This window comes from Pleurodeles waltl, chromosome 4_2 (assembly GCF_031143425.1).
Source record: "Pleurodeles waltl isolate 20211129_DDA chromosome 4_2, aPleWal1.hap1.20221129, whole genome shotgun sequence".
NCBI lineage: Eukaryota > Metazoa > Chordata > Amphibia > Caudata > Salamandridae > Pleurodeles > Pleurodeles waltl.
Genome location: NC_090443.1, coordinates 281,884,424 through 281,909,085, shown reverse-complemented (window position 1 = coordinate 281,909,085; position 24,662 = coordinate 281,884,424). Strand labels below are relative to the sequence as shown.

At 44.9% G+C, this 24,662-nt stretch overlaps 1 protein-coding gene across 3 annotated transcripts in view; it reads right to left on the bottom strand.

Annotated features, from left to right (window-relative positions):
• The window catches only part of MGMT (O-6-methylguanine-DNA methyltransferase), a 65,485-nt gene extending 45,323 nt beyond the window's left edge, over positions 1-20,162 (bottom strand). The window contains exon 1 of one of the 3 annotated variants that reach the window (XM_069231122.1): positions 20,107-20,162. The gene's annotated coding sequence lies outside the window, so the exon portion shown is untranslated. Of the gene's footprint in view, positions 1-19,801; positions 20,050-20,069 lie in introns of those variants that run through there. The other 2 variants (XM_069231123.1, XM_069231121.1) reach the window with 2 other exon arrangements.
• Positions 20,163-24,662: the final 4,500 nt, after the last annotated feature.

The following is a 24,662-nucleotide window of genomic DNA, read 5'->3' as shown; positions in this document are numbered from 1 at the left end:
GACCCATCAATGGTGGCAGCAACATAAATAGGGTCAGAGATTCTCCTGACATGTTGAAAATCCCTAAAGGGATTGTAACTAAATATGAAGATGGTGATGACATCACCAAATGGTTCACAGCTTTTGAGAGGGCTTGTGTAACCAGAAAAGTGAACAGATCTCACTGGGGTGCTCTCCTTTGGGAAATGTTCACAGGAAAGTGTAGGGATAGACTCCTCACACTCTCTGGAAAAGATGCAGAATCTTATGACCTCATGAAGGGTACCCTGATTGAGGGCTTTGGATTCTCCACTGAGGAGTATAGGATTAGATTCAGGGGGGCTCAAAAAACCTCGAGCCAGACCTGGGTTGACTTTGTAGACTACTCAGTAAAAACACTAGATGGTTGGATTCAAGGCAGTGGTGTAAGTAATTATGATGGGCTGTACAATTTATTTGTGAAAGAACACCTGTTAAGTAATTGTTTCAATGATAAACTGCATCAGCATCTGGTAGACCTAGGACCAATTTCTCCCCAAGAATTGGGAAAGAAGGCGGACCATTGGGTCAAGACTAGGGTGTCCAAAACTTCCACAGGGGGTGACCAAAAGAAAGGGGTCACAAAACCTCCCCAAGGGAAAGGTGGTGAGACAGCCAAAAATAAAAATAGTAAAGAGTCTTCTACAGGCCCCCAAAAACCTGCACAGGAGGGTGGGCCCAGAGCCTCTTCACAAAACAATCCTGGGTACAAGGGTAAAAACTTTGATCCCAAAAAGGCCTGGTGTCGAAACTGTAGTCAGTCTGGACACCAAACTGGAGACAAGGCCTGTCCCAAGAAAAGTTCCACTCCAAACTCCAATCCAGGTAACACTGGAATGGCTAGTCTCCAAGTGGGATCAACAGTGTGCCCAGAGCAAATCAGGGTCCACACTGAAGCTACTCTAGTCTCTGAGGGTGGGGTGGATTTAGCCACACTAGCTGCCTGGCCGCCTAACATGCAAAAATACAGGCAGCAGCTCTTTATTAATGGGACAAGTGTAGAGGGCCTGAGGGATACAGGTGCCAGTGTCACCATGGTGACAGAGAAACTGGTTTCCCCTGGCCAATACCTGACTGGAAAAACTTATACAGTCACCAACGCTGACAATCAGACTAAAGCACATCCCATGGCAATGGTAACTTTAGAATGGGGAGGGGTCAATGGCCTGAAACAGGTGGTGGTCTCCTCAAACATCCCAGTAGACTGTTTGCTTGGAAATGACCTGGAGTCCTCAGCATGGGCTGAGGTAGAACTAAAAACCCATGCAGCCATGCTGGGTATCCCTGAACTGGTGTGTGTAAAAACAAGAGCACAATGCAAGGCACAGGGTGAAAAAGTAGAGCTGGAGTCTGGAAGAAAGGCCCAGCCTACCAAGAGAAAAGGAAAGTCAGTTGGGAAACCAACTGCAACACAGTCAGAAAAAGAGAACCTCTCTTCTCAGGAAGAAGTTCTGCCCTCTGAGGGAACTGAGCCTTTGGAGCTTGAACCTTATCAGGTTGAGCTCTTAGGCCCAGGGGGACCCTCAAGGGAAGAGCTGTGTAAGGGACAAGAAACCTGTCCCTCTCTTGAAGGCCTTAGGCAGCAAGCTGCTGAAGAGTCCAAGGGCAAAAAAAATGGAACACATAGGGTCTATTGGGAAGATGGACTCCTGTACACTGAAGCCAGAGACCCCAAACCTGGTGCCACTAGGAGAGTGGTAGTGCCTCGGTCGTTCAGAGAGTTTATTCTGACCTTAGCCCATGATATTCCCCTTGCTGGGCATTTGGGACAAACCAAGACGTGGGAGAGGTTAGTCAACCACTTCTACTGGCCCAATATGTCCCACAAGGTTAAGGAGTTTTGCCTCTCCTGCCCCACCTGTCAAGCCAGTGGTAAGACAGGTGGGCATCCAAAGGCCCCCCTCATTCCACTTCCAGTGGTGGGGGTCCCCTTTGAAAGAGTGGGTGTGGACATAGTTGGTCCACTAGAACCTCCCCAGCCTCAGGAAACATGTATATCCTAGTAGTAGTGGATCATGCTACTAGGTATCCTGAAGCTATTCCCCTTAGGTCAACTACTGCCCCTGCAGTAGCCAAGGCCCTCATTGGTATCTTTACCAGAGTGGGTTTCCCTAAGGAGGTGGTGTCTGACAGAGGTACCAACTTCATGTCAGCATACCTAAAACACATGTGGAATGAGTGTGGAGTGACTTACAAATTCACTACACCATACCATCCACAAACTAATGGCTTAGTTGAGAGATTCAACAAGACATTAAAAGGCATGATCATGGGGCTCCCAGAAAAGCTCAAAAGGAGATGGGATGTCCTCTTGCCATGTCTGCTTTTCGCTTACAGAGAGGTGCCACAGAAGGGAGTAGGATTCTCACCCTTTGAACTTCTGTTTGGTCACCCTGTAAGGGGATCACTTGCTCTTGTTAAAGAAGGCTGGGAGAGACCTCTTCATGAGCCTAAACAAGACATAGTGGACTATGTACTTGGCCTTCGCTCTAGAATGGCAGAGTACATGGAAAAGGCAAGCAAAAACCTTGAGGCCAGCCAACAGCTCCAGAAGTTTTGGTATGACCAAAAGGCTGCAATGGTTGAGTTCCAACCAGGGCAGAAAGTCTGGGTTCTGGAGCCTGTGGCTCCCAGGGCACTTCAGGACAAATGGAGTGGCCCTTACCCAGTGCTGGAAAGGAAGAGTCAGGTCACCTACCTGGTGGACCTGGGCACAAGCAGGAGCCCCAAGAGGGTGATCCATGTGAACCGCCTTAAGCTCTTCCATGACAGGGCTGATGTAAATCTGTTGATGGTAACAGATGAGGATCAGGAGGCAGAGAGTGAACCTCTCCCTGACCTTCTGTCATCAGACCCAAAAAGATGGCTCAGTAGATGGAGTGATCTACTCAGACACCCTCTCTGGCCAACAGCAAGCTGATTGTAGGAGAGTCCTACAACAGTTTCCTGAACTCTTCTCCCTAACCCCTGGTCAGACACACCTGTGTACCCATGATGTGGACTCAGGAGACAGCATGCCTGTCAAAAACAAAATTTTTAGACAGTCTGACCATGTTAAGGAAAGCATCAAGGTGGAAGTCCACAAGATGCTGGAATTGGGAGTAATTGAGCGCTCTGACAGCCCCTGGGCTAGCCCAGTGGTCTTAGTCCCCAAACCTCACACCAAAGATGGAAAGAAAGAGATGAGGTTTTGTGTGGACTACAGAGGGCTCAACTCTGTCACCAAGACAGACGCCCATCCAATTCCTAGAGCTGATGAGCTCATAGATAAATTAGGTGCTGCCAAATTCTTAAGTACCTTTGACTTGACAGCAGGGTACTGGCAAATAAAAATGGCACATGGAGCAAAAGAGAAAACAGCATTCTCCACACCTGATGGGCATTATCAGTTTACTGTTATGCCCTTTGGTTTAAAGAATGCCCCTGCCACCTTCCAAAGGTTGGTGAATCAAGTCCTTGCTGGTTTGGAGTCCTTTAGCACAGCTTATCTTGATGATATTGCTGTCTTTAGCTCCACCTGGCAGGATCACCTGGTCCACCTGAAGAAGGTTTTGAAGGCTCTGCAATCTGCAGGCCTCTCTATCAAGGCATCCAAATGCCAGATAGGGCAGGGAACTGTGGTTTACTTGGGCCACCTTGTAGGTGGAGGCCAAGTTCAGCCACTCCAACCCAAGATCCAGACTATTCTGGACTGGGTAGCTCCAAAAACCCAGACTCAAGTCAGGGCATTCCTTGGCTTGACTGGGTACTACAGGAGGTTTGTGAAGGGATATGGATCCATTGTGACAGCCCTCACTGAACTCACCTCCAAGAAAATGCCCAAGAAAGTGAACTGGACTGTAGAATGCCAACAGGCCTTTGACACCCTGAAACAAGCAAGGTGCTCAGCACCAGTTCTAAAAGCTCCAGATTATTCTAAGCAGTTCATTGTGCAGACAGATGCCTCTGAACATGGGATAGGGGCAGTTTTGTCCCAAACAAATGATGATGGCCTTGACCAGCCTGTTGCTTTCATTAGCAGGAGGTTACTCCCCAGGGAGCAGCGTTGGAGTGCCATTGAGAGGGAGGCCTTTGCTGTGGTTTGGTCCCTGAAGAAGCTGAGACCATACCTCTTTGGGACTCACTTCCTAGTTCAAACTGACCACAGACCTCTCAAATGGCTGATGCAAATGAAAGGTGAAAATCCTAAACTGTTGAGGTGGTCCATCTCCCTACAGGGAATGGACTTTATAGTGGAACACAGACCTGGGACTGCCCATGCCAATGCAGATGGCCTTTCCAGGTTCTTCCACTTAGAAAATGAAGACTCTCTTGGGAAAGGTTAGTCTCATCCTCTTTCGTTTGGGGGGGGGGTTGTGTAAGGAAATGCCTCCTTGGCATGGTTGCCCCCTGACTTTTTGCCTTTGCTGATGCTATGTTTACAATTGAAAGTGTGCTGAGGCCTGCTAACCAGGCCCCAGCACCAGTGTTCTTTCCCTAACCTGTACTTTTGTCTCCACAATTGGCAGACCCTGGCATCCAGATAAGTCCCTTGTAACTGGTACTTCTAGTACCAAGGGGCCTGATGCCAAGGAAGGTCTCTAAGGGCTGCAGCATGTCTTATGCCACCCTGGAGACCTCTCACTCAGCACAGACACACTGCTTGCCAGCTTGTGTGTGCTAGTGAGAACCAAACGAGTAAGTCGACATGGCACTCCCCTCAGGGTGCCATGCCAGCCTCTCACTGCCTATGCAAGTATAGGTCAGTCACCCCTCTAGCAGGCCTTACAGCCCTAAGGCAGGGTGCACTATACCATAGGTGAGGGTACCAGTGCACGAGCATGGTACCCCTACAGTGTCTAAACAAAACCTTAGACATTGTAAGTGCAGGGTAGCCATAAGAGTATATGGTCTGGGAGTTTGTCAAACACGAACTCCACAGCACCATAATGGCTACACTGAAAACTGGGAAGTTTGGTATCAAACTTCTCAGCACAATAAATGCACACTGATGCCAGTGTACATTTTATTGCAAAATACACCCCAGAGGGCACCTTAGAGGTGCCCCCTGAAACTTAACCGACTGTCTGTGTAGGCTGACTAGTTCCAGCAGCCTGCCACACTAGAGACATGTTGCTGGCCCCATGGGGAGAGTGCCTTTGTCACTCTGAGGCCAGTAACAAAGCCTGCACTGGGTGGAGATGCTAACACCTCCCCCAGGCAGGAGCTGTGACACCTGGCGGTGAGCCTCAAAGGCTCACCCCTTTGTCACAGCCCAGCAGGGCACTCCAGCTTAGTGGAGTTGCCCGCCCCCTCCGGCCACGGCCCCCACTTTTGGCGGCAAGGCTGGAGGGAACAAAGAAAGCAACAAGGAGGAGTCACTGGCCAGTCAGGACAGCCCCTAAGGTGTCCTGAGCTGAGGTGACTCTAACTTTTAGAAATCCTCCATCTTGCAGATGGAGGATTCCCCCAATAGGGTTAGGATTGTGAACCCCTCCCCTTGGGAGGAGGCACAAAGAGGGTGTACCCACCCTCAGGGCTAGTAGCCATTGGCTATTAACCCCCCAGACCTAAACACGCCCTTAAATTTAGTATTTAAGGGCTACCCTGAACCCTAGAAAATTAGATTCCTGCAACAACAACAAGAAGGACTGCCTAGCTGAAAACCCCTGCAGAGGAAGACCAGAAGACAACAACTGCCTTGGCTCCAGAAACTCACCGGCCTGTCTCCTGCCTTCCAAAGAACTCTGCTCCAGCGACGCCTTCCAAAGGGACCAGCGACCTCTGACTCCTCTGAGGACTGCCCTGCTTCGACGACGACAAGAAACTCCCGAGGACAGCGGACCTGCTCCAAAAAGACTGCAACTTTATCCAAAGGAGCAGCTTTAAAGAACCCTGCAATCTCCCCGCAAGAAGCGTGAGACTTGCAACACTGCACCCGGCGACCCCGACTCGGCTGGTGGAGAACCAACACCTCAGGAAGGACCCCCGGACTACTCTACGACTGTGAGTACCAAAACCTGTCCCCCCTGAGCCCCCACAGCGCCGCCTGCAGAGGGAATCCCGAGGCTTCCCCTGACCGCGACTCTCTGAAACCCAAGTCCCGACGCCTGGAAAAGACCCTGCACCCGCAGCCCCCAGGACCTGAAGGACCGGACTTTCACTGCAGAAGTGACCCCCAGGAGTCCCTCTCCCTTGCCCAAGTGGAGGTTTCCCCGAGGAAGCCCCCCCTTGCCTGCCTGCAGCGCTGAAGAGATCCCTTGATCTCTCATTGACTTACATTGCGAACCCGACGCTTGTTCTAACACTGCACCCGGCCGCCCCCGCGCCGTTGAGGGTGACATTTCTGTGTGGGCTTGTGTCCCCCCCGGTGCCCTACAAAACCCCCCTGGTCTGCCCTCCGAAGACGCGGGTACTTACCTGCAAGCAGACCGGAACCGGGGCACCCCCTTCTCTCCATTGAAGCCTATGCGTTTTGGGCACCACTTTGAACTCTGCACCTGACCGGCCCTGAGCTGCTGGTGTGGTGACTTTGGGGTTGCTCTGAACCCCCAACGGTGGGCTACCTTGGACCAAGAACTGAACCCTGTAAGTGTCTTACTTACCTGGTAAAACTAACAAAAACTTACCTCCCCCAGGAACTGTGAAAATTGCACTGTGTCCACTTTTAAAGTAGCTATTTGTGAATAACTTGAAAAGTATACATGCAATTGAAATGATTCAAAGTTCCTAATGTACTTACCTGCAATACCTTTCAAACAAGATATTACATGTTAAATTTGAACCTGTGGTTCTTAAAATAAACTAAGAAAATATATTTTTCTATAACAAAACCTATTGGCTGGATTTGTCTTTGAGTGTGTGTACCTCATTTATTGTCTATGTGTATGTACAACAAATGCTTAACACTACTCCTTGGATAAGCCTACTGCTCGACCACACTACCACAAAATAGAGCATTAGTATTATCTCTTTTTACCACTATTTTACCTCTAAGGGGAACCCTTGGACTCTGTGCATGCTATTCCTTACTTTGAAATAGCACATACAGAGCCAACTTCCTACAATATGGAAATCGTCAAAGATGCTTATTTCCATGCTCCCATGCATCTAGCGCACCACAAATATATCTAAGATTTGTCATTGCAGAAAAGCACTACCAATTCAAGGTATTACCATTCGGGGGGTAACAACAGCTCCAAGGGTATTTACAAAATTCTTGGCCGTAGTAACAGCATTTTTCAGAAGACAACACATACATGTTTTCCTATATCTATACGATTGGCTCATAAAGGCCAATACCATTCAAACTTGCCAGCAACACACTCAGTACACTATAAATCTTCTACATGATTTGGGGTTCATACATTACCTCAAATCTCATCTTCAACCATCACAAATACAGCCTTAACTGGGAGCAGTTCTGAACACTCAGGCAGCATTAGCATATCCAAACCCAATAAGGATTCAGGCTTTTCAAAATCTCCTCGCTCAGTTGCAACAGAATCATACTTACTTACAAAGTGACGCTAGTGATGCAACAGTTGGGAATGATGGCTTCCTGTATAGCCATAGTTCCCCATGCAAGACTGCACATGCATTCACTTCAACAGTGCCTTTCTCAACAGTGGTCTCACACGGTTTCTTCACGATCTAGTGTTGTTGGACTGCCAGACTCACTGCTCTTTGCAATAGTGGAATCCCACCAACCTTTCAAAAAAGCTGGCCCTTTCAGGACCCTGTGCCTCAGATTACTCTCACGAGAGATGCATCACAGGTTGGGGAGCTCCCCTCAACAACATCACCATACAAGAGAAATGGGATCCCATTCAATCGACTTATCACACAAATTACTTAGAATTGCTAGTAGTCTTTCTAGCACTCAAAGCATTCCTTACACAAATTTCACACAAGGTAGCGTTAGTACGCACAGACAATATGACAGCAATGTATTATCTGCAAAAACAGGGGACACCCTCATCTCAGTTGTCTCTTCTAGCTCAGACAATTTGGAACTGGGTGATTCACAATCAGTCAATTACTGGCAAAATAACTCCCAGGAATGGACAATAAGATGGCGGACCTATTAAGCAGGACGCAGCCACAAGTTCACGTTTAGGAAATTCACCCACAAGTACTTTAAAAATACCTTCAGTTATGGAGAATACCAGAGATGGATCTCTTCGCCAGTGCAGAAAACTCAAAATGTCAAAACGTTGTGTCCAGATACCCACACCCTCAGTCCAAGGGCAATACTCTATGTATGAATCTGCTGGCAGACTGGAACCGGGGCACCCCCTCCTCCATTGAAGCCTTTGCGTTTTGGGCACCTCTTTGACCTCTGCACCTGACCGGCCCTGAGCTGCTGGTGTGGTAACTTTGGGGTTGCTCTGAACCCCCAACGGTGGGCTACCTTGGACCCAAACTTGAACCCGGTAGGTGGTTTACTTACCTGCAAGAACTAACAAATACTTACCTCCCCCAGGAACTGTGAACATTGCACTGTCTAATTTTAAAATAGCTATATGTGATTTATGTGAAAAGTGTATATGCTATTTTGATTATTCAAAGTTCCTAAAGTACCTACCTGCAATACCTTTCATTTGAAGTATTACATGTAAAATTTGAACCTGTGGTTCTTAAAATAAACTAAGAAAATATATTTTTCTATACAAAAACCTATTGGCCTGGAATTGTCTGAGTGTGTGTTCCTCATTTATTGCTTGTGTATGTACAACAAGTGCTTAACACTACTCCTTTGATAAGCCTACTGCTCGACCACACTACCACAAAATAGAGCATTAGTATTCTCTTTTTGCCACTATCTTACCTCTAAGGGGAACCCTTGGACTCTGTGCATACTATTCCTTACTTTGAAATAGTGCATACAGAGCCAACTTCCTACAATATTCAAGAGATGGGAAACACCAGAACTAGCTCTATCCGCAAAACTAGCTAACACCAATACTTTGCATACAGCCAGCCACACCATCAATCCCTTGGTTAAGGATATTTGCTTACGTAATCAACAAATGCAAGACGGCCAGAATGATGCTAATACTTATTGCCCCTCAGTGGGCGAGACAGAACTAATAGAAATGGCCCAGGGTAACATGCAGAAATTACCAAGACAACAAGATCTGTGGTCAGTAGAAGAGGGGAGATTTCCCCATCCAGAACAAGAGATTCAGTTTGACAGCATGGCTCCTATAGCCCTAGAATTTCTGTGCTTATCTGAAAACACAATGGCCATTATGAGAAATGCAAGAAGGCCAAGAACGTTTCACATAGCCAGATGGGAAGGATATTCAATGTGGTGCCAAAAAATTTACCTATTACTAGAAAATATTAAATACACAATAGTCCTAAGATACCTTGTACACCTACTAGACTGCAAACTAACTTGTGCCTCATTAAAGTTACATCTAGCAGAGATTGTGGCCTACACAAGAGGTCATATAGGAAGAAGTTTCTTCAGAACACCAGTAATAAAACAATTCTTAGAGGAAGCAAAGAGAATAGTACAACCGAGATGGGTGTCAGCACCTACATAGAATCTGAATCTAGTACTAACACTATTGATGAGAGGCTTTTGAGCCTTTAAACAAGGCATCATTAAAAATGCTCACGCTGAAGACTGCCTTTCTGGTGGCAGTGACATCACTCTGTAGGGTGAGTGAGCTGCAGGCACTTACAATTTAAGAGGCTTACCTACAAGGACAGAATAGTCATGAGGACAGATCCTGAATTCTTACCGAAGGTAACTTCCTGCACACGTCAACCAATTCAAATTCCAAGTTTTTTCCAAGAAACAAAAACACAAGCAAAAAGAGCATTGCACATGCTTAGAAGCAAGCAGAGCAATCGTACTACACGGAAAGAAAAAAAGTAGGAAAACAAAGCAATTATTTGTCTCCATTATAGACAACTACATGGGTAAACCAGTGACTAGGCGTACTGCTGCTAAGTGGATCTCTCAAACAATTCAAGTTTGTCACGCAAGTGCAGGAATACAATTGAATTCTTACCCAAAAGGTCACCAAACATAGAAAAAAGGAGCAACCGTTGTGTTTCTAGCAAATATACCTTTACAGGACATTTGCATGGCAGCTACTTGGTCATCAGTTCACATGTTTAATAAACATTATTGCATAGACATTCAAATGAAAAAGGAAGCTCAAGCTGGACAAAGTACGCAAACATCTATTTACAAATTTAAGCTCAGCTTCATCCCAGCCAGCGCAGGATCAAGAAATAGCTCCAAGATCAATGCGCAGCATGTGAATTCCGAAAAGATTCATGCTGCAAAACAAAATGGTGTCTTAACTGTAGAAGTAGTTTTGCAGCTTGAAGAATTTTCTGTATTCTCAAGCCACCCACCCACCTCCCCTAAAAGATAGGAGTAAAGAAGGAAAAAAAACAAATCTGAAGATGGTGACCATGAGTGGGAGCTTTCGGAGAGGGGGTGTGATGTCTGGATGGGAAGGTGGTGGGACTGTCGATGCTCAAAAAGAAATAACTACTACTACTACTAGATTGGGAAATTCCTGACCCAACCACTGTATGGCGGAATAAGGCATAGCATGGAAATCCAGAAAAATTCTACAAGCTGCATAATTACCCCTACGAGTAAGAAACCATTTAGTTTTCCCTGTGTTAACAGCAGATCGAAGTACAGTGAAACATTTGGCAAAGTGTGTGTTCTCCACTGCAAGTTTAGCATTGTGGTATCTAAATGCTTGTTGGGGGGTTGGGGGGAATGCACTCTTGCCCTCTGTGAGGTGGCAATCAAAATATATTGCCTGCCTTCCCTGAGGATTTCCAAAATACATTTGCCCAGATGGTCCACGATATGGACATATTACCAAGTTCATCAAATGGGCAGGTCTGGACGCCAGACTGTGTGGGCTGTGTAATGAGCAGAAGTGTGGTGATTCGCCATCACTCCTGGAGTCACACCATGTGTATCTGTATGGACATGCAAGGATTTGTTATTGATACACATTTTGATAGCTCCAGGCTGTTTGGAAGAGTCAGTTATGAAGCCTTTCAAATATAGCCATGCTATTGGCCACTACTTGGGCCTGCCAATCCCATCAACAGTACCAAAAATTCAAATTTGGAGGTGGCCTTTTCAGCCCCTTTCAGGCACCAAGTGGGTGTTTGATGGCAGATAAGGCCACTCCTCTTCCTCATCTTCTTCCGCTGCCAAGCTGCTGTTTCCTCCTTCAGCAGAACCAGACAGGCAGTAGGGTACAGAACAGATTTTTATCTGCCAATCTGACGTGCAGTTACTTCAGACCAGTGGGTCTTGCAGGCGGTTTTTCATGGTTACAACATTCTCTCTCTGTCCCGTTCTTTGCAGTTCCTGTTTTTCACTCGGTCGTTGCCTTTTCAGGTCCTCTTGTTTTCACTCAGCATATGGTGGCACTATTCTTGCCATTCATTTCTTCCTGAGGTTCTTAATTAACAAGCCAAAATCCCACCTTCAGCCCGGGTATAGGATTCCCTTATCAGGAGCTGCTTTGGACAGTGGGGTGTTCAAACTCTTTCCGCTCCTGCAGCGAGTCTGGAACATTCCAATTATCTCAGTTTGTCCCGCTCAGTGTTGTGTTCCACCCCAGATGGTTCTGAGGCTGCCTGTTGGCACTTGCAGTCTCTTCAGTAGAGCCTCTGCCTTCAGTGGGCTCAGCTTCTGTCTTCCATCAGGTGCAGCCTTATGCAAGTTGTGACTGACAGTTTCATCGTCCGTGTGGTACCGCAACAAACAAGGCACTCGGACACTGGCACTGGCTAAACGATCAAAGGGACTTCCTTGGCTGTCGACCCATCAGGCAGGCTTCCTAGATGTCAGGGCTGATGTGCTCAGAAGGTTCCATCTAGCTGACCATGAGTGGCATCTGCACCCAGAGAGAATTGGGATAATATTTGCCTACTGGGGAGTGCATTGAGTAAATCTTTTCAGTATTTTTGAGAATGCTCATTGTGAATCGGTTTGCACTCTAAAGCAGTTCTTAAGCTTTTTACTTCTGTGGTGGAAGCCCACTGAATCATTGTAATCTAGGGACCCCATTGAATCATTATTTTAATCAGCGACCTGATGACTTCACTGAGTCGTCATTACCAGAAGCTGGGAACGACGGCTTAAACATTTTTGATGATTTGAACCTCAAAACAAAGACCAGGCTGAGGTGACCTGAGAGTTTGGAGATGCAGGTGTCCATCAGCAGGGTGGACCCTAAAGTATTTCTGACTATCCCTCCTGACAGGGAGTCACAATTGCCATTGCCATTCAATGAAGCCCTCACCGATGTCCTCTTGGGTACTTGGCCCAAACCCAACAAAGGGGCTCCTGTGAACAGGACTATCGCACGCTGCCATCGGCCCGTCCCAAACAACCCTAAATTCCTGTCCCAACACCCCACGCCTGAGAGTCTTGTCATCTAGGCTTCCTCTTTCTCAGGTGCATTCCCTTCCGCACACCCGGATAGGGAATTTAAAAAGGCTGGAACAATTTGGGAAGAAGATGTTTTCTTCCTCCAGTCTCGCGCTGTGGTCCGTGAACATCGCATGTTTTTTGGGCCGCTCTACCCACTCTCTGTGGGATATGGTCGCACAAGTTCTGCCACCGAGACCGGAGGAGGACTGTGCTATCGTCTCCCAAGCTGTCACCGATGGGAGAGATGTGGCGAAGTTCACGATCCGATGTGGGCTGGACACGACCGACTCTCTGGGCAGATCAGTTGCTACAACGGTGACCTTGAGGCGCCATGCCTGGTTGCGTACTTATGTTTTTTTTGGGAATGTCCAACAGTCTATTATGGACATGCCCTTTGATGGCTCCCGTCTCTTTGAAGACAAGGGGGACCCGGCCTTAGAGAGATTCAAGGACTCCCGGGCTACGGCTCAGTCCCTTGGCGTTTCCACTGCCCCTCGCCTCCAACACTCCACCTTTTGCCCCTTGCCTCCCTGTTGTGTCCTCAACCCAGCCACTGTGTCACCCATGCTGTTCAGCTGCTGCATGGCCAGGGATGCGGAATCTCACGTGGGCATGGGACAGGGAACCAGAGGTCTGCCCAGTCCCCCCCTGCCCCGCTGCATCCTCCAAACCCTCCAAACTGTCTTTCTGGGTGCCATCACTCCAGCTCGCAGAGTAAGTGAGCTTCAAGCTCTTTCTTCAAAGCCTCCATTCTTGTCTGTGCACCCTGACTAAGTGGTGTTACACACTTTAACTTCAGGAACTTTTCCTGCAGACCTGAAAAAGGCATACATATGACCATTATTAAAGAAAACAAACCTAGACCTGCAAGACCCCAACAACTACAGACCAATCACAAATGGACCTTTCCTGGGCAAATTGATAGAAAGAGCAGCATTCGCTCAGATGTCACAATTCATTGAAGACAATTCTATACTTTCAGACTTCCAAACTGGATTCCGCCCAGGAAGAAGCACTGAATCGGCACTCATGGCAATCTGGGACGATCTTAAAAACACAGTCGACCGAAATGGAGTTGCTGCACTACTTCTCTTGGACCTCTCAGCTGCCTTTGATACGGTTGACCATGACACCCTAACTCAAAGACTCCACGAAGCAGGCATACAAGGGATTGCTCTCGACTGGATTACTTCCTATCTTCAAAAAAGAGCAAATATCATCCACTCACCCCCCTTCTCGTCTGAACCCTACTTCACAAAAGCAGGGGTCCCTCAAGGGTCAATCATCTCACCTTTGCTTTTCAACATCTACATGATATCTTTACCAGAACTGATCAATGATTTCCATCTCACATGCTACAACTATGCAGATGACACACAGATACTACTTAAATTAGAAGACCCCAATTATGACCCTCTGTGCGTCTGGCCTGACGATCTTGGACCACCTCCTCAATTATCCAAGGAAGTTAAAAACCTAGGAATCACCATGGATTCCAAGTTAACTATGAATGCCCAAGTAGACAAATTAGCACGCACAAGCTTCATCACCTTAAAGACTTTACGACGCATCTTCCCCCACCTCGGATTTCCACACAAGGTGCAAGCTACTATCTCGCTTGTACTATCCAAACTGGATTATGCCAATAGCCTCTACCATGGATCATCTCTATCTGTTATGAAAAAAACTACAACGTATCCAGAATTCCGCATCCAGGCTACTACTACATATAAAGCAGCAAGCCCACATCTCCCCTGCCGTTGCCAGAAGATGCACTTTCAAGCTGCTTTGTATCACCCACAAAGCTATACATGGAACAGGACTGCTTTTTATCAGAAAGAAAATTACCAAATACATCCAACAAAGAACCCTCCGCTCAAGATTGGCACCCCGCCTTAGAACACCACCATACAAGAAAAAGACTATAGGTGGTACATCCATCTCCGTCCAAGCAGCCAAACTATGGAATTCATTACCCCCAACTATAAGAGCCACAGATAACTTTCTTGTCTTCAGAAAACTACTCAAGAGTTGGCTCTTTCCTTCATAACCACCTTTTTCAAACAACTATGAACTGCATATGCCTATGTGGATAAATATTTTTTTCAGATTATATGTATATTTCTATTTATTTATAGATTCTTTGGAAAATATGTATTGCTACTATGTCATAACAATAAAATACACACACACTCTTTAAACCTGTCTGACTAAGTATTTTTTACCCATGATTCTAATTATGTATTGTATGTGCATATGTGTGTGTATTCGTGTGTGTGTGTGTATATATATATATATGTATGTGTATATGTTGTTTCTGTGCTTGGCATGTTCGTGGATCATTGCATGGCTCCTGGTTCTTTGGGTTGTTATACTAGATATCTATGAATTCCTGCTCTCATCTTATCACACTTTTCTACTCATCACTCTTATGTCATGTCTCTATCAAACTATCCTCCATTCTCACTCTGACTCATCCCAAATCCCTTCTACCACTTTCATCTCCTAAATATCTCTGCCTAAGCTCTTCCCTCCACCTCCACATCTAACTCACCAAACCTCACTCTACCTCTGTGACCTCCCACACAACCCTACTAAATTCTCCTGCATTCATCTCACCCTGCTACTATGCTCTCCCTAACCCTTCCACATACTCTTCCCTCTCCGCCCCCCTTTACTCATCCCAAGCCTTTGGGTTGAGTAAATGAAGGATATACTCCTAATTAACACTTCTGGATTTCTTTCCTCCTCCACCCCTCCATTACTCTAGTCAATCTAACTAACAAACTCTCATATCCGCGGCTCAAATTAACTCATAATAATACTAAAACTGTACTCATTATTTAATGATACTAATCCATCACTAATTCTTGTTGGGTTCCAGAGTAGCGTGCTACTCATTGAAAAGCGCTTCGACGCCTCGTCAGGGGTAGTAAGCGCTATATAAATACGATTACAATACAATACAATACACTACCCTACACCTCTCCACTGTATGCCAGTGCTCTTTACTCTGTACCACTGTACTCTACGCCACTGCTCTCTGTACCACTCTACACCACTATACTCTACGCCACTGCTCTCTGCCACGCGAGTCTACTTTGTACTCTGTCACTGCACCACTCTACTCCACTGCACTCTGCCACTCTATTGTATGCCCAGGGATGTGGAATTCCTATCGCCCGACTCGGGACATCTTGTTTGGGGTCAAGGGCAACAAGTTTTTATGTTTACTTTGTCCTTGGGACAAGTAGGCCCAACCCTCTGCAGCACAAACCCTTTGGCTGCCTGTTTACAGAGAGTGGAACTCTCTGCAGTTGAGGTAATGTGTTTCCAAAAAATAATGCTGTTCGAACTTGTATTTATGGTTCATTATTTGAAAGCCTTCATTATTAGGGTGAGTGCTGTAAATAAATGTTTTAAGGTCACACTTCACTACTGACGTTGGTTCCAGTGCAAACAAAAAAACGTGTATACACGTTTGAAATGTTTAGGCTATGAGGCTAAGTATAATGCTCCCAGAATGCTCTCTGATTACATGCAAATGAAGTGTCATTTAGTAAAATGTGTTGATGCATGCTAGTATTTCCCAAAAATATTTCTAATGGAAAATCAGAGTAACCATTTTAAAAACGAATATGGGAAGCATGAAAATAAACAAACACTGACAAAGCCAACTGGTCCGACATATTTTTTATAAGTCTTTTAGTTTCATCAATGTGTGTCTTGTTTTGACATGGCTTTTGTAACACTTTATTGTTGTGGGAGCTACCAGGCCCTCAACATTGTAACAAACACTGGCAAAAAAAAACCAAAACGTTTTTGAACTCTAAAAGCACACGTTGCCACCAGTGGCATAACAAAGGCCCCTCTGCCGCCCTCCAGGGGGCCCCTTCAGCACAGCACCTGCCCTGAGTGAGTCTGGAGAGGGGGCTCCTCTATGTTATTTGCAAAGGGCACCCTCCAGTTTCGTTACGTCACTGATTGCCACTGTAGTTCCTGACACTGAACAAAACTACTTTGTGTGCCAATATGCTCCTTGCGGAAGAGCAGAATGCGATCACTCACAGTAAAGCCAGCCGAAAGAGAGAGAAATAGAAGTTTAGTAAAAACAAAATGTCTTTGTTAACACCAGACCTAATTAGGGACCAAGACCCACATGTAGGTAGCTTTTTGCATGTCGCAAACAGCGACTTTCGCTGTTTGCGACGTGCAAAAAGCACATTGCGATGCACAAACCCAGTTTTGCGATTCAGTAACTTGGTTACCGAATCGCAAAACGGGTTTGCAACTCGCAATTAGGAAGGGGTGTTCCCTTCCTAATTGCGACTCGCAGTGCAATGTAGGATTGCACCCATTTCAAATGGGTGCTAACACTTTCGCAAAAGGGAAGGGGTCCCCATAGGACCCCTTCCCCATTGTGAATGTCACTGTAAACATTTTTTCAGAGCAGGCAGTGGTCCTGCGGACCACTGCCTGCTCTGAAAAAATGAAACGAAAACGTTTCATTTTTCGTTTTTGTAATGCATCTCGTTTTCCTTTAAGGAAGCAGTCACAGACATGGTGGTCTGCTGTCTCCAGCAGGCCACCATCCCTGTGAGGGCCGCTATTCGCAAGGGGGTCGCAAATTGCGACCCACCTCATGATTATTCACTAGGTGGGTATTTGCGAAGCCCTTGCGAATCACAAATGGTGTCAGGGACACCATCCTACATTCGGATTTGCGACTCGCAAATTGCGAGTCGCTCTGACTCGCAATTTGCGGGTCGCAAATCTGAACCTACCCACATGTGGCCCCAAATTCTTAAAGAAAGTCACAAAAGTGCACGCATGGTATATGTCGTACCCCTATAAAATATTTGTGAACTGTATTTTAGCATAGGTAAATACGCATGTGTAGATTTGCTCATGTGAAAATCTATTGAGCATTTGCAAGTTAATTTTCCCTCCGGCCACTTTCTTCCCAACCCTGGAAGAAGTTCTAATTCTGCCATTGTCAGGAGTAAATGTCCAACCTTTCTTATTATGGGAAAATATTAGAGAGAAGCTGGTGAAAATCTTTAAAACATGCAGGTTAGTAGGTTTGCAGACTCAAAGGCATTCCAGCCCTGGAACTATTGCTTACTGCTTCCTCCAGCCCCAGTATGCAGATCTGCAGAAAGGTGGCAAAATAAGGAAATTGCTACAGTAGGGATTGAAACTGCAAGTATTCAAGCCCTTCTATGGTAGTAGCGCTGGCATAATCAGAGAGGCTATTATCAGAGCTCTTACATAATGAGATTGCTGCCATAATTTGTCGCCACACTACATGGCACCAAAGGGACAAGTAGATCTTTTACAGGACAAGTAGATTTGAGAAGCAACCTGTCCCCTGGACAAGTAGATATTTTAATAAATTCCACACCCCTGTATGCCACTCTACTCCACTGCACTCCATGCCACTCTACTCATTGCCACTCTATGCCACTGCACTGTACGCCAATGCGCTCTAAACTGCACTGTACGCCAATGCACTCTACTCTGCACCACTGTACTCTCCGCCACTGCTCTCTGTGCCACTCTACACCACTGCACTGACACTACCCTGCAACATTGCACTCTCCGCCACTGTGCCATACACCACTCTACTCTGTACTAATGCATTTTACACCACTGCACTCTATGCCACTGTACTCTACAGCACTATACTTTGCACTGCACCTCTCCACACTACGCCACTGCACTCTATGCCACGCAAGACTACTTTGCACTCAATACCACTACACCATTCTACATTACTGCACTACACCACTCTACACTACTGCACTCTCTGCCACTCTATTGTATGCCACTCTACTCCACTCTGTGCCACTCTACTCTGCCCCATGCCACTGTACTCTAAACAACTGCACTGTACCCCAGTGCGCTCTACTCTGCACCACTTTGCTCTATGACACTGCTCCTATGCCACTCAACTCCACTCTACATCACTATGCCATTAACTTTTAGTCATACTGAACAGCACCCACTCTGGTGTATAACATGGCTAAAACACATTGGCAAAGCCAATAACTCTTGCGTAGGTAAGACCTTTTGGCTTTGCCAATATTTGTTAGTACTATGAGGTACTGAGGTCCCTGAAAGAGTTGTGAATGTGTAAGTCCTTATTTTAAACATGCATTACACACATCATAATATAGGCTGCTACAAAATACGCAAATATATTTCGGTTAAATGTAAAAAAAAAAAAGGTCCTTCTGAAATACAGATTTGTATATTATACAGTTTAGACCTATTACTAACATTTGTTATAATAGTCCAATAAAACCACACACTCCACAACTAACCTTGAAACACCCTTACAGAACCTCTCTAAAAGAAAATGTCTGTCACCAGAAAGCTTCAAGTGACTCCTTTGCAGATTTACCAGTTGCGCACATTTGCAATTCTTTAGGGAAGGAGACACCCTAGCAAGAAAACCTTTTCTCATCTGGCTAAAATTACAGACAAATGCTGTCTGTTAAGCCTTTCATCACGGACAACGGACGGTAGGGCGAAATTACAGGCAGTCCGTGAAAATTACAGACGGGTGGTCACCCTAGTACATAAACAAATGATGACATGCACAATGGGTTAGTCTTTGATCTCCTTTAGGTGATGATTCCCTTTTTATGGGCAAGCGCAAAGCGCTCAGTCCATTCAGTAATCTCTCTTTGGGCTTCAAACCACGCCCATGTCATGTAAGTCACTTACATTGGTTTGTGGGCTTGCATTTTAAAATCCGCTTGCTTTCATTTGTGAAAGGCATGCATACGTCATGCCTTTTCCAGTGTTTAGCCCACCTAAACAGCGCCGGTAAACTACTAGAAACATACGAGGCTCGATGTTTTTAGCCTGGGGTCCGGACTACTTTATCTGTTTATTTTCCACGCAGCTCCATCACTCTGCATTTTACATAGTGCGATCGCGCTGCGTTTTTTTTTCTTTACACCGCTAATAACTCTAACTCGAGCAAGTGCGAGACCCGTTGCATTGAAAATGCTTGTTAGGTCGAGCTGGTATGTATCTGGGCTTTTAACAAAGCCCACCTCACCCATCACTACCACTCGTTTGTGGGCTTGCCTCCAAATCCTTTGATGACATTGTGAATGGTTTATGTCTGCCCCTTCTTGGGGGAGGTTTTGTTACTGCCCCGTTACATGGCTGATTGCACTTTTTCCGATAAATTTGACTACGAGCAAACTTATTTTTCCTTTCGTGCTCCTTATTGCTGATGCTTATGGCGGCCGTGGCGCTGTGAATCGGTTCCCCTATGTGAAACTTTTGATTTTCAAGTTATGTGGCAAGAAAAGTCTGGTTAGAAGTTTACAACGCTAAAAGCTATACCTCGAGCAGATGGGAGACCCACTGTATTGCAAATGCTGGTTCTGTTTCGATTGGCTCCCTTTGGTCCTCGATCAACGCCCGTTACACTGCTCGCGTGGTGTTACACCACGCACGCGATCGTTCCTGCTTACGAGTGACTTGCAAGAAACGCAACAGCACGCGTGCGCACTTTCGATAAAAAAAATTCTGTAACTCTGCGTTTGAAGGAAGTGACTGGATGCGGGAACACACGGTGGCCTCAGTTGGACGCTTAAATAGTAGGGGTTACCTAAGAGAGGTGGACATCGGCGCGATAGCGTTGTTACCTTAGCTAAGTACAGCTGCGGGTGCTGGTTGTTCCGCTTAAAACCACGCCCACGCGCTCGAGCAATCATAAACATAAAAGAAGAGGTACATGAAGAGGAGTAAAAGAAGGACTCATGCCTATCATAGCTGTCAAGTTTCAGATAGCTCATGTGTGACCTTACCGTTGTTTAAGTGCGCTTATGCCTGATATTCATTCCATACTTTGTGTGATTTAAACCATGCAAAAAACTCCCTGTAAAGATAAATATCCGAAATGACCCCGATGCCACTTAAAGCTCCGGACGTACTTCTTTTTGTTCAAATGTACGTGCACTGCGAGAGTGCTGCTAATTGGTGGCGTATTGCCAGTTAATTTAAAGTTACCTGCGTCTGTAGAGAGCAGAAACCACCACTCACCATCAGCTTTGTATATAAGTGCACACTGTCCGGAGGTTTAACCATGACAGATGTTAATCTTTCCTTGATCCTATTATCATCTTTCTTGTCTGCAGACATTGGTAGCATCCAAATGCTGAGTTTCAGAGTCTTTCACAGTGCGCTGGCAAATAGCTTTCCACAAGTGTGGCAAAGAAAGAACGACTGCTGCTGAGCGCACAACGTTCAAAATTGCGTGACAAAATATTTCAGTGCTGGAATGACTAACGATTTTGTGGTAATGAAGCCGCTAAAACGTAAGTGGATTTCGTCCAGGTTTATTTATTTATAGAAACCACCCTGGCAACATATAACGCAAGCTCCTTAGTCCAGCTACACCCGACACTCTCTCACCCTTTTTTAAAAAATCTATTTGTTCGGCACGGAGCGTTAACCGAACGCGTCTCGTGCCGAACTGGTTCACGAGAGCGGCGCGCGGATCAGAGAAAACACTGCGCGCCGATGCCGCGAGCCAGAACACTACATGGGTTTTCTTCTTCCAAAAAAAAACAAAAAGGAAGAGAAAACAGATAACTATACATTGGAAAACTATACATAGTACACTCAGAATACAGCATTAGTACAACTTGTAATTATACTAAACAACTCTATTTATACAATTACAATGAAATATAAGTATTGACAAAAAACAAAATAACATATAAAACAACGAGAGGCAAAGAACAATTGAATTTGTAACCACAATATTCCAAAGGAATACAAAAAAATAACAATACATATATTCATCTAAATCTGTGAGGCTTACGTCTTATACGAGTACTTCTGCGTACCATAGAGAAATCATCACGAACCTTGCCTGCATCCTCACGCTCATTCGAACCATCATCCTGAAAATCACAATTTTTATGACGCTCAGCTTCACCAACTAACAGGCTCATATTGTCTGGACAAGGAACTTTCACAACCTTAGACTTGTTCCACCAATGACCACCCTCAACCCTGACAGCATTTCCACATACTTTGTTGACTAAAACCGGTGACGAAAACTTTGAGTCACCTTTCTTGATAAAACCACCAAATTTGATTTTCACGAAATCACCTGCATTCACCTCCAAATCAGACACTTTCCTCCTTTCATCATAATGGAGTTTTTGTGAAATTTGAGCCCTTGCTACATTCCTTCTCACAAAATGATCTAAGCTTTGGACACACACCTCTTGTTTCAATAACTTGAACATCCACGCAGGCTTAAACTCAGTGGCTGGTTTCCTACCTCATAATAATTCGAAAGGAGAAACCATAGTGGAAGACTGGGGTGTAGTCCTATAGAACCACAACATTGATTGAGTAGCAGAGTGAATGTCAACTTTGTTCTGTATGGCCCATTTAATACAATCACCCAGGACCCGATTAAAGCGTTCTACAAGGCCATTGGTTCGAGGGTGAAACAAAGAACTTTTTAGGTGTTTAATACTACTACTCCTGAAAAACTGTTCCACTTCATTGGAAACAAATTTAACCCCATTATCCGAAACAATATATTCGGGGAAACCCTCCCTCATGCACACATCTCTAATAAATTTCACCACAGCTTTTGAATTTGGTTCGCTAATAAATCTGACCTCTGGCCATTTTGAGTAATAATCTAACAGAACTAAAGCAAACTTAGCATTTGACGGCAGGGTGTAAAAAGGACCAATCAAATCAACACCTAGTTTCACCCAGGGTCTCTCCGGCAGTTCAATGGGCATTAAGGGAGGTACAGATGTTTTAAGAACTTTATCGCTAGATGCACAAATAACACAACCCTTGACTAGATTATCTATTTCTGTATCCAGTTGGGGCCACCAGAAAAATGAACGTACTCTACGTTTAGTGAAAGTCGAACCTAGGTGTCCCTCATGGGCTTTTGTTATTATTTGTTGTTTGAAAACATGAGGAGGAATCAACTTGTCGGATCTCATAACCAATCCACCCTCCAATGATAATTCTTCATTAATTTAAAAAAAAGGCTGAATACCCGGTTCCAAAGACTTCTCCTTAGGCCACCCCTCACTGATAAATTTAGAAATGGTTTTCAAGACAGGATCACTATCTGTAGCCGAAATCTATTCTGCTTCAGAAAATGGACCAGCATCATCCAATTCAAGAGAAGCTATTATGCAACTCTCATCGTCACATTCATCTTTTAAGACCTGAGATGGGGAAACCGTAGGGAACCTAGAGAGAAAATCAGCTCGTGCATTTTTTCCTCCAGAAATATGCTGAATATCAAATTGGAATTGAAGGAGGCGAGCTGAAAACCTTGCAATCCTGGGCGAACAATTTTTTACATTCCTCCCACTTAATATAAAAATGAGAGGTTTGTGGTCTGTCTGGAGCAAAAACTTAGTACCCCAGAGATAAGTGCGGAATTTCTCTATCGCCCACCAGCAGGCTAAGAGCTCCTTTTCAATAACCGAATACAGGCATTCCGAATCTCTTAGGACTCTGGAAGCAAAACCCACAGTGTTTTCACCATCAGGAGTTTGTTGCGTAAGAACTGCACCTAAACCCACATTACTGGCATCAACAGTGAGCACAGACTTCAGCTCAGGATTAAACGGTTTCAGTCCCACACATTTGGAAAGCTGAAGTTTAATCCATTCAAATGCTTCAATGCAATCACTATTCCAATTAAAATCTACTTTCGCTTTCAGTAAGTTAGAAATAGGTCTAACTCTGGAAGCAAAATCTTTAATAAACCGAGAATAGAATTCACAAAGGCCTAAAAAACTTTTAACACCACTTTTATCAGTGGGAGGAGCCGCATCGAGAATGTTCTGAACCAAACCAGGTTTTGGTTTGACACCAGAACTAGAAATCACATGGCCCAGATATTCTACCTCTTCTTTGAGAAATTCACACTTTTCCCTTTTTAACACAACTCCTCGTTGTTGAAAAATAGACAGAACTTGTCTGAGTGTGGCATCATGAGATTAACGATCCGGCCCAAAAATCAACACATCGTCTTGGAATATGGCTACTCTATCAATGCCCTTGAGTAAACTTTCCATTACTCTTTGGAACACAGACGCAGCTGAAGCTAAACCGAAAGGTAACCTGCAATACTGATAGGTACCCCACGGTGAAACAAAAGCGGTGAAATGTCGGGAATCAGGTTCCAATTCAATTTGGTGGTAGGCAGATGCTAAATCTAATTTAGTAAAAAACTTAGCACCAGCAACAAGAGCTAACAAATCATTTATTTTCGGTAAAGGATGGGAATCAACCCAAATCTCTTTGTTCAGAGCACGTAAGTCTATGCATACCCTAAGCTCTCCATTCTTTTTTTTAGCAACGACTAAAGGAGAAAGCCAAAGTGAAGACTCAATTTGTTCAATAATACCTGACTTGGTTAAAGAAATCAATTCCTTTTCCAAATCATTCCGTGCACTAAAAGGTACTCCCCTCATCTTGTGTTTAATAGCCAGGGCACCTTCTTTCACTTTAATTCCGTGCTTAAAACCTTTAATTTTCCCTAGTTCTCCAGAAAATACTTTGGGAAAATCGTTTAATAAATCTTCTACCATATCTGAATCCCTCACGTGTACCCGGTCTTAATATCATACCGAACAATCCTTGATGAAACCAACCAAGGATATTAAGACCCTTTACAGCTACATACATTTTTCCATAAATAACTCTCCCTTTGAATTTCAGAACATCTTCAAAATATCCCAACAAGTCAATTTTCCGTCCTTCGTATGACACCGGAGATCTGTCTGGAGGATGAAGAAGTCTATCATTCCATGTATCTTGGAAAAGTTCTTTAGTGATCATTGTAATGCGTGCACCAGAATCAACTAACAGACGAATAACTTTTTCTCCAACGCCCGATTCCACGTACGGATCAACACAGTCCGAAGGATCACGCCACTTGACCACATCATCATTAACAACTAACACCATGTCTTGTAAATCAGAGACGAGATCACTTTCTTGAAAATCCTGAGTTTCATCTTTGATAGCACCAACATTAGTTTTGTTACCATTGGTGCTTTGACAAACTTTAGCAAAATGGCCAACTTTGTTGCACAACCTGCAAGTGACAAACTTTGCTGGACAAGGTTTACTCCCTTTCTTATGAAAATTATTTCCACATCTGAAACAAAAATTGGATTGAGAAAAAAACGATTTA